Source organism: Phyllopteryx taeniolatus, chromosome 17 (assembly GCF_024500385.1).
Source record: "Phyllopteryx taeniolatus isolate TA_2022b chromosome 17, UOR_Ptae_1.2, whole genome shotgun sequence".
NCBI classification, from domain to species: Eukaryota; Metazoa; Chordata; class Actinopteri; order Syngnathiformes; family Syngnathidae; genus Phyllopteryx; species Phyllopteryx taeniolatus.
Genome location: NC_084518.1, coordinates 18,248,354 through 18,262,421, shown reverse-complemented (window position 1 = coordinate 18,262,421; position 14,068 = coordinate 18,248,354). Strand labels below are relative to the sequence as shown.

The following is a 14,068-nucleotide window of genomic DNA, read 5'->3' as shown; positions in this document are numbered from 1 at the left end:
TTTAGTCCATTAATCTGATCATCGCACAATAAACATTTAAAGCACTTTCACTGGCAGCAATTCCATATGAGGCAGGTTTGGCATGGCTGCTTATCTTTCAACTCGTCATAGGCGTAAGTGGCCATCTGTACATGACGTCCCTTCATATTTGGAGGGCCCATCTGTGGGACACATGGCACTCTCTTGGGCCGCGATCCAGTTCTTGGCATCAGTCCCACCAGTGTCAAACCGACAAAAACAAAAAAACACCCTCCTTCATTAAGTGGCCTCTCCCGCCTTGTCCTCGTCGGCCAGCAAACAGAGCTTAACCGGCAGCTGCGCACATCTGACGCTCCGCACTGTCGCATGAGGCGCACTACTCACGTTACACAGAAACCGGACACCACAATAGTGCGGGACCTTCCCGCCTTTTCTGAGCCATGACCCCCCCCCCCCCCCCTCCCCCTTCAAATCCTCTGTATCTTCGCACACCTCTCTCATGCCCCTCCTCCCCGCCATACCCTTTTTTTTTTTTTTTTTTTAGTTGTTTTGCTCTCTGAGTGCAGTTGATGAGCCTGGGAATGTTTACTTAGCTCTGGAGTGCTGACAAGATCAAGGAACACGGAAGAAAGAGAAGCATGTGGATAAAAGTTGGAATGAACTGAATGAATGAAGTAGGATAGATGTAGGCAGGAAGAAAAGAAACACCAACCCTTAACCCATGTACAGTTTGTCATCGCCTTGCTATTGTTCTATCCGTAAAACACACCTACGCCGACTCGACATGTTGGACTGGCATGAAATTAAGTCTGTTAAGTACCTTTAAATGCTTCTGACCCGTAATTGAGCAGTATTTTTACCCCCATCAAGTGCGAATTGTGGTAGCTGTTAGATTTTTGAGTTAGTCAGCAGGATAACACAAAAACAACATAAAGTGGAACCTCAGTTTTCGTGATTATTCCGCTCCAAAAAGTGTGCCTAAAAACTAATCTTATGAAAACTGAACCAAAATTAATAGATATATAGAGAATAAGTATTTTAACATACAGAAAACATCCATCCATCCATTTTCTGAGCCGCTTCTCCTCACTAGGGTTGCGGGCGTGCTGGAGCCTATCCCGGCTATCCTCGGGCAAGAGTTGTACCAAAACTAGAGCATACGAAAACTGAGGTTCCGCTGTAACTTTTTTCAGCCAAACATTTTTCACCTTTTGCATAAATAAGTGTTTTAACCAAGAAGCAAAAATGGTAGCATTCATTCATTAGTAATGTCCTACATTATCCTGCGTGAGCCAGGAAGCAGCATGCTAAATAGGTCTTACTATTTTGCCTCAGTAGAGATCTGAAGTCTACTGAATTAAATTATCGTAACTTAATGTTGGTTTGTTAATGAGGAAAATTCTCGTTTGAATATTCCATACATTTGTTACATGGATTTGGTTTACCCGTAACTGTTTCATCCCTTACCTACTAGAGCATTCCTAGACTGGAGAAAAAAAGTTTACATTTTCAAATAATCACCGTTTCAGGTGACATTGTAATGTAAACAAACTGACAAAACGGCAGTGTTTCTGGCTCCAAAGGCTCATGACGCCTGGCATATTGTTGGATCCTGGTACCCCATTTGATCCTTCTATTAAAGTGAAAAACTGCATTTGGTGCACTTTTCTCCTGTCAAAATATAGACTGGCCTCGTTGATCTTCCCGTGCTGTTCTCCCCCCCCCCACACTTATAACTAAATAACCAAGGTGACTGTTTGAAAGCAGCATTGAAGAGTAATTATCTAAAACTACACTGCTGGAAAGTTTTTCAAGAAGGACTCAGCCAGCACAAAGCCAATCGTCAGTGGTGGTTGATGCCGAATTGAGGCTTTCTGTAAAAGAAGCCGAGATAAACTCTCGTCATGCCGGCTGGCTGGAAAAGCACACATTCCCTCCTAAATCCTGAGGGCTTGAGATGTGTGAAACGTGACCTCAGTGGAACTATGTCAGCGGCGAGAGAGTTTCACTTATATCTTGAAGTCAGCTCTCTTGTAATGGATATGAGGCATGTTTCTTCTCGGGACAAAGCCGATGCCACCGAGCCGTCTCAACTTTATTTGCTCAGGGCATCCCTTTGGACATCATCTTTGTTCCGAGGAATGCTGATAGCTTTTGTTCCCTGGGTTAATGTCAAACAGCGAAAAGTGACCAGCGTCACCTGGAGACTGTGAAAAAGCTTGTAAAAATACATTTATTTGCTGTACAGCTTTACTGGTATTAAGTTGCAGCAGTATGTATTGAGTGGCAGTGACTTAGGTAACAAAATAGGAAGTAAAACATTTTCTGTGACATTTAAGCGCAAGGAGCAAAGAAGTCATTAACACCCAGCAGTCAAAATAAATAGCTGTTTTTTATTATTTTCGAAAGGATGCAGCTTGTGCAAGTAGCACGATAGTCATAATTGATTGAGTCCTCAGGCTGAATCGCCGAACTTTAATATCAAAAAGATTTCAGAGAAAAATATTAGTTAATTTCCCTCTTTGGACATGGTAGCATGCAGTCAACTACTCCAACGAGGCTGTGTTCCACCGTTAGTGTTTAATCTTGGTTATCGGGCTGAGATGTTTTTGCAGACACTTAACCCATTTTTAATTCAACTTTGGAACAGTAATAGGCCTACTAACCACCTGTTATTTTACCGGGTTTAATCACTCAACCTTGATAGGGCTGCCACGATGAATCGATTAATTCAAATAGTTTGCTTACAAAACAAAGGTTGGAGAAAAATCTCTGCCTCGAAGCTTCACAGGAATCTTTTTTCCACAACGTCTAATGTTACTGCAGTTGCACGCACCACTCCATGTACAAATAAGTTGGCGCGATGGCGGCGAGCCCGGAGGAGACTGCGTAAAATATCCAAAGAATATCCAGAGAATATCCAAAGTGTAGGATCATTTCACACAACAGCGCGCCTACGTGCGTATCAATGTTAGCCAAGCTTTCAATTGCTTTATTGGACAAACGTAAAGAAAACCAACACATTCATACACAAGCTGCCGATGTAAACAACTCACGCCGAGTCACTCAAAACGCAGACAGTTAACAGCCAGTCAACTCGATACTCTCATTCGCTGACTCCCATGTCACTCAACAGGCTAGGACGTGAGGATGGTGACTCCAAATGGTTAAAAATAAAACCTGCACCTCAAATGCCCATGTTTTTGTTTACCATGTTTTATCTGATTACTTGATTAGTTGATGGGATAATCGGTAGATTATGCGACTCTAAAAATATTCGATAGCTGCAGCCCTAGGAAACCACATGCGCCGTTCCTCCCGTTTCCAAAAATGATAATATTTTCAAATTGAGTTTTCTAGCTCCATGGCGCTGTTGCCATGTAAATGAACAGCCCAAATTACACATTTTTATTTGTTTTCAGGTAAAATGCCAAATTTCCTGCTGGATTAATAAAGCATCTACCTACAAACCTAAAAACTGTCTCCTGAAGTTTGCGACGGCTGGCACTGGGCCAGTCGCCTGCCCGTCACCGCACCATCGTCAGCATCTGTTGTCAAATTAAAAATGACGCGAGCTAGAATGCAGACTTTGAAGTCAAAAAGACGTCTCTGTGCGCGGCGCCTACATGTGCGTATGAATATTCATGCCAACCCCGAGGCTACCCAAACTGTTTTCCTATTGTGCTAATGAGCTGTGCTATGCCACAAATGCCACATACGGTATAGCTGGCTGGCTGTTTTCACCCCCACTGATTAATCCCATCATTACTGTAAACTGCGCAGGCATCTATTGGTTTACATTCTTAATTAGCTTTTCCACATGTAGTCGTTCCTTAAAGTAATCTCACTGTTATGCAAACCGTAGGAAGGCCTGTTTCACATGTCATTGCGTCTCTCAATGTTTCGCTTACCCCTTAGGCTCAACCATCACGGTCAAATTTATGTTACCTATCATGTTACAAGGAGGGACTCTACCCTCCAGTTGAGTCATTGTGCAGGCCTAATTATTTTTGTCTCTCTCTTCGGTTTGGTTATCAGTTTCAGGGCATTTGTTTGGCAGATTCCACAGAGGGCTAATCTCTTTAAGTGTCTCTCTGGAGCACTAAACTAAGAAAGGGAAAAAAAAAAACAGGCTGGTGGACGAATCTCAATGACAACTGTTGATTTACAACATCTGAAAACTGTCACTTTCTTTTAACATTCTTATATATCACGGCTATAAATCATGGCACTCATACTCCTTTTAACACGGCCTAGACAGAGACCAGAGAAAACTGAAAACCAGCAAATAGGCACAATTTATGTGATGAAACCAGTGACATTTTGACATGAGCTCATTGTCAATTGTTTGCATCACCTTTCAGAAATCAGGTGCATGTATGGCAGTGGTGATGTGAGCTGAAATCATCTTTGAAAATTTGAGTTTGAAAACCACATTAAAGATTTTCACACAATGCAAGTGGAATAGAAAGGAACCACAAAATTGTAATGGCTCTTGATTCGTCCAAATTTGGAGTTCAATTAAAACTGTCAGGGACAGAGTTCGAACGAACTTTGTGCATGATATCCTGAGAGCTACGTCCAATATGGCTAAGTTAAGCCTAAATTTAAATTAATATAAAACTGTCTTCAGTGTCAGTGCGGAGCAACTTCCATCCATCCTGCTTATCGTTAGTTATCACGTGTTGTGAGTGTTTTTATACTTGTAGGACAGTTAAGACACTAAAAACATTCTCCTACAGTTGATAAGGTTTCATAGGTTTACTGTATTTCCAGTACTGGGAAAACATGAGCAAATTGGTGGTTGACCTGTAGCCTCACAGTCTTGAGATAGAACAGGATAGCACGCTTTGTTCTTAGATAAGAATCACACAGTCAACGGTGAGTGACAGTCAAGATTTATTTCAGTAGACAGGACTTTTCGGGTAATTTAGCGCCTGCTGGACACGGCCAATCTCTTTTGAAAACGGGACTGATGAAAGCTGGAATGTGATCCACCTCTGGGGCTCAAATTTAGACTAAGGAATCTACCTTCAGGGGTCTTTTTCCTCCTCCTCATTGATTGAAGAATAAAGAGTCCAAACTAAAATCAACTAAGCCTGTCTAAGGTGTGCTGGAGTGCGTGATTAGCAGTTGATTACCTTGCTTGAACTCAAAGCGAAGACCGATATCGCAGACAACAAGCAGTCGTTCTGTATAACCAACACAAAGCATATCCCAAGTGTTTAAGTTGCAGCATATGTCCTAGGCATACAATATGCATTCATATTGATAAAACAGACCCCATTCAGAGCAGCAGTTAATAAGTAATGAGGTGCTGCAGAGTCAACAGATTGTGTTCTTAATATGGCTTTTCTAATACAGTGCAGTGCAGTGCAGTGTAGAAACACAGTCAACTGGAGTGGAATCTTGCGTAAATATTTTTATAAACCACTGCCAAATAAAAGCTAAAAATGCTGACAATGAGTAAGCCTGACTCTGACTCTGCAAGGCCCCCCGAAGGGCTGGAGGACTCATGACGCCATGGGCTTCCTCGGCCTCCAGCCAGGTTGGCATCTGCTGCCCAGCGGAGGCCCGGAACACTGATATGGACAGGATTTAAATCCTTAAATATACCGTTGCTTGTTAAAGGCTACGTAACGCAGACATTCATTAGTGTCACATTATTGTGGATAGCGTCGTCGTCGTGTTGTGGTGCTTGCTGTCTGCAAAAGGCAAGATGATTTTGAGAGTAAATAAGCTTATTAAGTTGTCAAGAGACCCAGATTTAACTCTCAATTACAAAGTGAATTTGTAGGATCCTTTACCCCCTGACTGGTCTTCAAAAGTGTCTTTCATGTTTCCAACTTCCAGGCTGTGATTTATTCAGATGTTCAGAGCTTGTCCAAAACGTATCATGCAAGCTTTTTCGAGAGTTGAGTAACATTCCACATGGTGAGAGAACGGCGGCCTGTGTGTAAAAGTGGTGGACTTGCCCTTTAATACGAGTGGTCATGCTGTTCACAGCGCTGACAGGTTCCTTTCAAATACTGTAGCCACACCTCAGAACACTTTCTAAAGTTGACTCAATACAGTTAACTTAGCTAGTTCTACGCTCAGCTCAACTTCCTCAATGTTTAGTAGATGCTTGTTAAGATGCTAATTGCAGTCATTCAGTGGCCTTCCCAAAACTCTTCTTTCTAGCTGTGTTGCTAACCAAAACAGCAACACATAAACCGTCTGAATTAGAAGTGTGAAGTCTTACCACGTCATAAATGAGTTTCCTGCCCAGTCTTTAATTATGCTTTTACGTCATGTTTAACAGCGATTAGCATTCGAGTAGATTCTAATGTGATTGCTCCAAAATATTTATTGTGTGCGTCCATTTTGATGTTTTCCAGCAATCTACTTCGAATGTATTGGTTTCACACAGTCTGCCTTGCTGCAATTCTCCGCAATAATAACTGTTCTTTTGTTTTAAACTCCAGTTTTTACTTGATGTATATGAGGTTGGATGGATGGATGGATATGTAACTGGATGGAGGCAGTAAGAATGTTTGGCACACTTTGAAAACTGTAGACGACTAAGCAACTATTTATCACATAACAATAAGTGTGTGGATGAGTGCGAGCAAACAAACCATCAGTTGTCTTTACGAAAGCTCTTCAAATATTTTTTTGCCTCTGGAAAACTCAAAACATGGCCTTGGAACACTGTAGTGTAAGAGTGTTGCATCAGATAGACAGCTTGGGAAAGTGTTGTAATTGAATAAGATCAGCGAAGCTTTCATCAAAGCTGGAACACTGATTTAATTGACGTAAGCAGACCCGACAGGAGCACGAGGAGGAACAAACATCAAAAGGCTGTTTACTTCCTTTAATATCATCACACTTAATAAAGCTCCTTGTGTACCGTCTCGCCACGCAACGCCGTCCGTCGTGGGACGCTCAGGAGTCGCCGGGTGATTCCAGAGGTCGTCTTAGCTGACAGATCAAGGCGGCCGCTCTGCATCGTTGAACTTGACATTTCAAAAAGGTGAGGATAAAGAGACGCTAACATATCAAATCCTCCCCCGCTCCTTCAACCCTCTTATTGTACGCTGTTAAAAGATCAAATCAAAGAGAGGGGGATTTTCACTGCAGTTAGCTTTTAGGTGTCAGACTATAATGTGGGGTTCCTCGTATTCAGAATACATTAGTTTTCTGTAATGCTGCAATGAGCACATCAGTGTCTGACTCTGTGGCGCAACGGTAGCGCGTCTGACTCCAGATCAGAAGGTTGCGTGTTCAAATCACGTCAGGGTCATTCTTATTTGGAAAGCTCATCTTCGTGTTGAAGGAACCTTTCGGGCCTGTGGCAGTGTGTTCTCATTCAGTTGTTCTCTTGTTCTTGAGGAAAGCCACAATTAGGTCTAGGGCATAATACATTTTGTGAAAATACAGTCAACTTTAATGATCTTTTTGTTGGACAAATAAATCTATCCATCCATCCATTTGCCAAACGGCTTATCTTCACTAGGGTCACAGGTGTGCTGGCGCCTAGCTACGGTGCATAAAAAGGCTATGCCAAAACATACCATCCACAATAATACCAGTAATAATAATTACACCAGTAATAATAATACTCATACACAGCTATAATATTACAATATTACACATACTAGGGACTACTTCGTTTTTTTTTTTTTTTTTTTTGTAAACTGAGTATAATTACAATACTTACATTGGAGTACTCACCGATACTGACCGATACTTGATAATGCCAGGATGTCTTGCTGTCGTGATGAAAATGCGTTTTATTTTAACCAAATATTGTTAAACCTTTCTTGAACATGGCATAGGTTTCACACTTTGAAAGGCCGCTGCACACCGAGCGATGCGGCTGAACCCGACTGAACTGTCGCTCGGAGTGTAGGGTTTGGCAACTATTTTCATGAATGGCCGATCAGTCTGCCACTGGTTTTGCTGCAATTCAAAATTTGTATTGACAGCGGGGAACATTGCAGATTGCAGCCAATCAAAATGCACATAAGCTTTCACTCACCCTGAAAATACATTTCCAGGTTTTAAGCGATAGCATATAAAGCATCAAATATTGTGTTTTACATCAATACTTAATATTTATAATGTATAATGTCCCTGTGGATGAAAATGCAAAGCTTGTGACCAAATTGTACGCGAGCGATATTTGCCTAGCTGGGTACATGCAAATGAATGGAGTCAGTGCGACTCCCTTAAAATATCCACACACTCGCTTTTGTTCTAGCCCACGTCCTCTATCTTTAGCCACCCGCTTCTTCCTTAACTATTACTCTATCTTTTTATGGTTTACTAAATGTAATAAAGTACAATATACTGTGTATACAGCATTAAATGCCTATACAAGCTCGCTGTTCCATATACCCAATCGCTTATTTTTATGCAATGTTCCGGTCCAATAAGGTTTGACCGCATCGCGCAGTGTGCAGCAGCCTTTAGAGTAACAATTTGCCATCATTGAAATCTTAACATCCCAACTGCATGTATTTTTAAGTCTTTCCACACATTTCACGTAAATGTAGTCTCTCACGCAAGGCATTTGAGTTATGCGGTGTCACAGGCTGAACACTAGGAGCTAAAAGCATGATGATTAAAGACAGGAAGTAAATTTTCTGGCAGTACTTAAACATAACATAGCACAATGTAAATTTCATTTTGTGGTTCACAGGTGTGTGCGTGTACGTGTATGAATGTGAAATAAGCATTGTGTGTGGTCTCATGATAACGTTCGACTAAGTTTACCCCCCTCTCCTAGTCCCCCGCAAGCATCACTAGCTCTCCTTCTGCTCTACCCGCTGCGCCGACACTCCTTCCCACAAATCACTTGACAAATGGGCTGCCCACAGGTGCTGCTAGAGCAGCCCCACCGATCCACCCCCTCACAAACACTCTCTATGGGAATAGGGGGTGACGTTCCCATTGTTCCCAGCTGCCCTGCGTTAAAGTGAACCACACCGCCCTCCGTCCTCCGCGGCTCAGCGGGACGCAGTGCCACCAGACGACTGGGAATCCAGTCAAAACCACAGGGCGGGCTCAAGGTCTTGGCACGAGGCCCATGGCCAGCAAATTAAAACAAGTACTGGATGTTTGTCTGAGGCCAGTCCTGAGAAAGGGAGTCTCCCTGTCTATAGATCAAGATAAAGATGCTGGTTTACGATTTGTAGACCAAGTCCAAGATGCATAAAAGGTATATCAGAAAGGTTCCAGGGCTGGTTTCACAAAAGATATACAGTGGTGCCTTGAGTTACGAGTTTGTTCCATGACCCCGCTCTTAATTCATATGTCAACTTTCCTCAACTTTGGGTGGCGACTGTGTTTAGAAGTAAATAAAATGGCAAGTTTGTTGTGTCAATACATGTCAGTTGTAGCTCAGCAAGAGGTGTCAGTAAGGCAGCTGTTAGCATGAATGTGGTTTGAACCTTTAACCCCCACCGCCTGTGTTAACTCAACATCCCAGCTTATTGAGAGAAAATGTCAAAAAATGGTTTGTAGTAAATCCATGAACGAATGGTTGTTTATGACAGCTCTCCGTTTGAAATAGTCGTCAAAAGAAGAAGTTTGCTGTTTGTCTACCGGATTGTTCAGGCGGGAGTAAAAAGCGACTGCCACCAGCTTTCCAGAGTTGTAAAAATCCCTCCGTCTCAAAGTCTTTTAAATAGCTCTGCAATGTTTTGGAACATCTGCAATCCGACACTCGCAACAAGCCCACCATGTGCTTTGTTTTCATCCCGTCCCCATCCCACTCCGCGGGCGTCCCTGCCCCCAACGCTGCCTGTCCAGCTTGCACTTGTCTTCAAATCTCACAGAAGAAATGACTTACTGGTTAACTAGACAAAACACGGGCAGCCAGAAGACCAAATCAGCTCCAAACATCTTTTCTTCCTGTGAATTTTGAAGTATGATTTTATCATTGACGTACTTATCAAACCATTCACTGAGCCTGTTTGAAAGCTCAGTTTCAGTTTCTTTTAAGGACTTTTATACTCTGCAGCACCTCATTACTTTTTACATTTTATACTTTTCTACTTAATGTCCAGGATTATTGTAATGTAACATAAAATATAGAGAAATATGGAGACTTGTCTAAGGTTTTCAGGGCTTGATTGCTACTAAGGTGTGGCAATCAGAATTGTGGCTTGTGATGGTAATTTGTGCTATTGAATCATGTATGGACTTTGTGTGTCTGGGGTCTTCAGGGCAACTGGCCTGGGCGCAGGGAGTAGCCTCTCTCCCTCATTATCGCAGCAGTCCACCTGATCGCTCTGATATTCTCTTTGAGAGCATTAAGGTTCTCAGCGTGAGACTTTGGGGGGCCAACAGGGTTTTGCCAATTTGATCCGTATGAATTATGTGTGGCATGCTCGGCCGACAGCTTCCCTCACGTCTGGTAGACGGGATAAAAGGAATGGGAGTACAGGACAAGGCCTTTGTTGTGTGGGACAGGAGCGGCATCAATGCTAATGCGCAGAAACAAACAGAGGCACGGCACAATGGTTCCACAATGGAAAGTGTTCATGATGGAAATAAATGGTCATCTCTCACGAGTAGTTTAAAGTTAAATTACACGTTAGTTCCCACTGAAATAAAATTCTGTTTTTTTTTCGTAATCGAGATTATTTGTTTTGACAGAGCAATGCCTGAATCCGCTTTTAAATATGGGTGCAAAATAGTTGTATTCAAATCATAGTTTGTTTTTCCCCTTGGTGAGCTTTGTTTGGACAGGTGTAAACACAGTAATCAAACTCGGGTGAGCCATCAAACCAACTGGTCCCAAAACATACTGTTCCAAATGAACTTGCCAATGTTCATTTGACTTAGATACACTGTACTGGCAAACAAATGGATCAGGTTTGACCCTAAAGAACATCATTATGATGTCCCTTTTTTTCCCCCTCGCTCTTCCGCCTTCTCTCCGTGACGTGTGCACACTCACGGGCGATAACGAGGCGCTCAAAGCTGCCACCCCAGCCCGAAGCGCCTTTCAACACGGTTTTAAAAAAATATGAATTCACCCAGTCATTGTATTATTATTCCGTTGTATTATTGCTCAAGTAGAAGCGGCCGTCTGGATGGTTGAGGGCAAAAGCTCAATGAGTTTATGTGTTCCGACTCAGGATATTCAGTGTTGTGATGATGACCGTAGGGGCCTGAACACACAAGAAGGCCTTTGTCAGAATACTGCGATAAGTCGACGTGCTGTCGTCACAGGTTTGATTGAAAAAGAGGTCTTAGGTAGCGTTAGAATAACAGCCAGTACCTCATACCATCATGTCCTGTCTTTCACTCTCTTTATCACAAAGTGTAGAAACCTTCACATTCTCGTCAGCTTGACAGTTTTGTTGGTTTGTTTGTCCGTCTTTTGGCATTATGATTAAAAAACAACCAACTGATTTTCACAGAACATTTCTCATGGGTTGGATTAGGCGTTGTACATGATAAATTATGCACTGCATAGTTGCTAAATCTGCATTTCTGTGTTCAAGCCATGGGGGTCCAATGTGACTCCCAGCTAACTACATTTTATTTTTTATTTTTTACCAATGAGATTCACTACACCACTAAATGAGTGGTTACGGTTTGACTGCAGGCTTGTGAACTTGTTTTTGGTCTATCGATTGCCAAGACCTCACATGACCCCCACCCTTCTATGTAGTCTGTGTTTAGCCTGCTGACCTTTAATTAGCCATCCTGCATCTGCGGAGCAAACTGCATGCCTGAACCCCGGTGCGGTGGAGGCGTGTGTATTGATGACAACACATCAGATACAAGCATGAATAAAACATCCATGTTACTCCCTTTAATGAAGTCTCACCCACTGGGTGCGATGTTCAAAAATTTATGAAGTTGCTTGAGAAGTTGCCAACCAGCAGGAATAATTTTCCATTCCTTAAAAGCGTTTTTTAGTCTCAGGTGGATGGGCCACCGAAGTTTGCTATGTATTTATACTGACGTTTCAAGTATGGATAATCCGAGAAGTCAGTGGATGTGAACGGTAAGAAATATTAGAATCCCAAATCAGGTTATCACGTTGAAATTTTTAAGGAGGTATTTTACAAAAGCACACTAAAACAGCTGTTGTTTGAGTGATTTAGCACAAGGAACGTGTTGAATTATAAAAGTGGAATGACAAGTTTGCATTGAGAACATACTGTATGTTGATTCTAATGACGTTCTACAACAAATGTATACAAGGCAAAATATATTCAAAAATATGAAGAGGAAGTACATGTTTTGAAGGTAGTTCTAGCTGGTTCTTATAAAACCTGTTTTCATTGGTTGTTGAGCTACGTACTTTTAACAGTATGTTCAATAACATTAAGTTAGAATAGTGGTTGTCAAACCTTTTCACAGCAAATACCACCTCAAAAAAGCTGTCCAAGTACCATAATAATGACCAACATTAAAATAGGAGGCCAGTCCTGAGACTGATCAAATATCCAAAAAGTTTTTCATTGGACAGTGACGATATGCAAAATCAATCATCCGAGTAGTCCACACCTGAAGGGGGTCCCCCTGAACACCAATCACTAATATGCTTGGTTGTGACCCGGAGCAGTGCGGTGCTGTGCCGCATGAAAGCGAAGATAATTGCATAAAGATCTGCCTTTGAGGAGATTTTTCGCACGTCCTTATCTCTCTTATGCCAAAGAATATAGAAGCGAGGACTCGCTCGCGCCTGCTGACGGTCACCACGGGGACGGACCGCTGTGAGATTTGTGCTACATTGTGCCTCTGAAAGCCCGACCCTCCTCGCCGCGACAAGGACCTCTTGTCTCTCTGCTCTGCACGTGTGTGTGTGTATGTGTGTGTCCTCTCTTTGATGTCAGACATTGCACTTTTGTCCACCAGGTGTTCCACACCACACCGGGCTTGTGCATAGAGAACTCCTCCTGCCTGTCAGCCGCACTTACACGCTAGCTCTTTCCACCCTCTAAGGGAGCCTCTCTCGATAAATTCACTCAGTAAAACTCTCACTTTTACACAGGTAGCTTCAAAAAAGTATGTAAAATGTAAATAAGTTGCCGTTAAAGCGGGAATATGCTGTATGTTTGAACATGAATCAGAGCAAGTCTTGGTTAAAGCAGACTATTAGATCATATGAACCTCTTGAGCTGGGTGGTGGCAATAGTAACTAGACTCATATTTTTCCTTCAACTATTCATTTTTAATTGTTTTCAGCAGTGGGACTTGAACCCTCAACCTCAGGCTCCAAGGCTCGAGTCCTTAGAGATGAGGGGTATTACAAACACCAATTTCAATGAAGTTGGGACATGAAATTTGGCAATGATTTGCAAATCCTTTTCAACCTATATTCAATTAAATACTCTTCAAAGACAAGACATTTAATGTCAAACTGACCAACTTTTGTTTTGTTTAGTTTTTTTGCAAATATTCTCTCTTTTTGAATTAATGCCTTCAACACGTTCCCAAAAAGATGGGACAGAGGCATGTTTACCACTGTGTTGCAGAATAGCTTCCTCAAAAAAAGCCGAACCGATAATATTGGAAAAAATTGTGTTTAATTCCAAACAAATCAGAATCGGATTAGGATTCTGTAACAGATTGCGTTCAACCTTTGAGGTTCACTGTATTGTACTTGGTTGTTTAATTTTTACATCCTCTTTAACTCATTAATTTTGTTGTTTTTGTTATTTTCGTCTTCCCACCTCCTGTTTCGTATCGTGTTTCCTTGTGTCTGCTCATTGACTCCATTTTGACCTGCTTGCCTCCTTGCCAGAAAGACAAACTGAAGGTTTTAACTGACATTTGCTAAAGAAGATGTTAAACTTAGAATGTGACAGAGACGTGACGCGATACTCTCCAGGTACGGGCCCTTGGAGAACCGTCATTATGGGAAATGTTTATTATCTCACAAGTGTCCTGGCTCATTTCATGGCTCGCCAGCCACATGAAGGATTAGAATGAGGTTGTGTCTGAGGTGATTTGGGGCTCTTATCAGGTGCAGGGGTGCAGATCAACCACAGGCCTAAGCTGACAGCCTTAATCAAAGCAGGAAGCCAATAATGGTGACCACTCTGGTTAGCGTCCGAGGGTATTGTCTGTGTGTTAA

At 42.2% G+C, this 14,068-nt stretch overlaps 1 protein-coding gene and 1 non-coding gene across 4 annotated transcripts in view; both read left to right on the top strand.

Annotated features, from left to right (window-relative positions):
* mcama (melanoma cell adhesion molecule a) overlaps positions 1 to 14,068 on the top strand; it is a 45,398-nt gene that overhangs the window by 15,734 nt on the left and 15,596 nt on the right. The gene's annotated exons all lie outside the window — the stretch shown is intronic.
* Positions 7,193 to 7,264, top strand: trnaw-cca (transfer RNA tryptophan (anticodon CCA)). The gene has a single exon. It is a non-coding gene; the product is annotated as a tRNA-Trp (tRNA).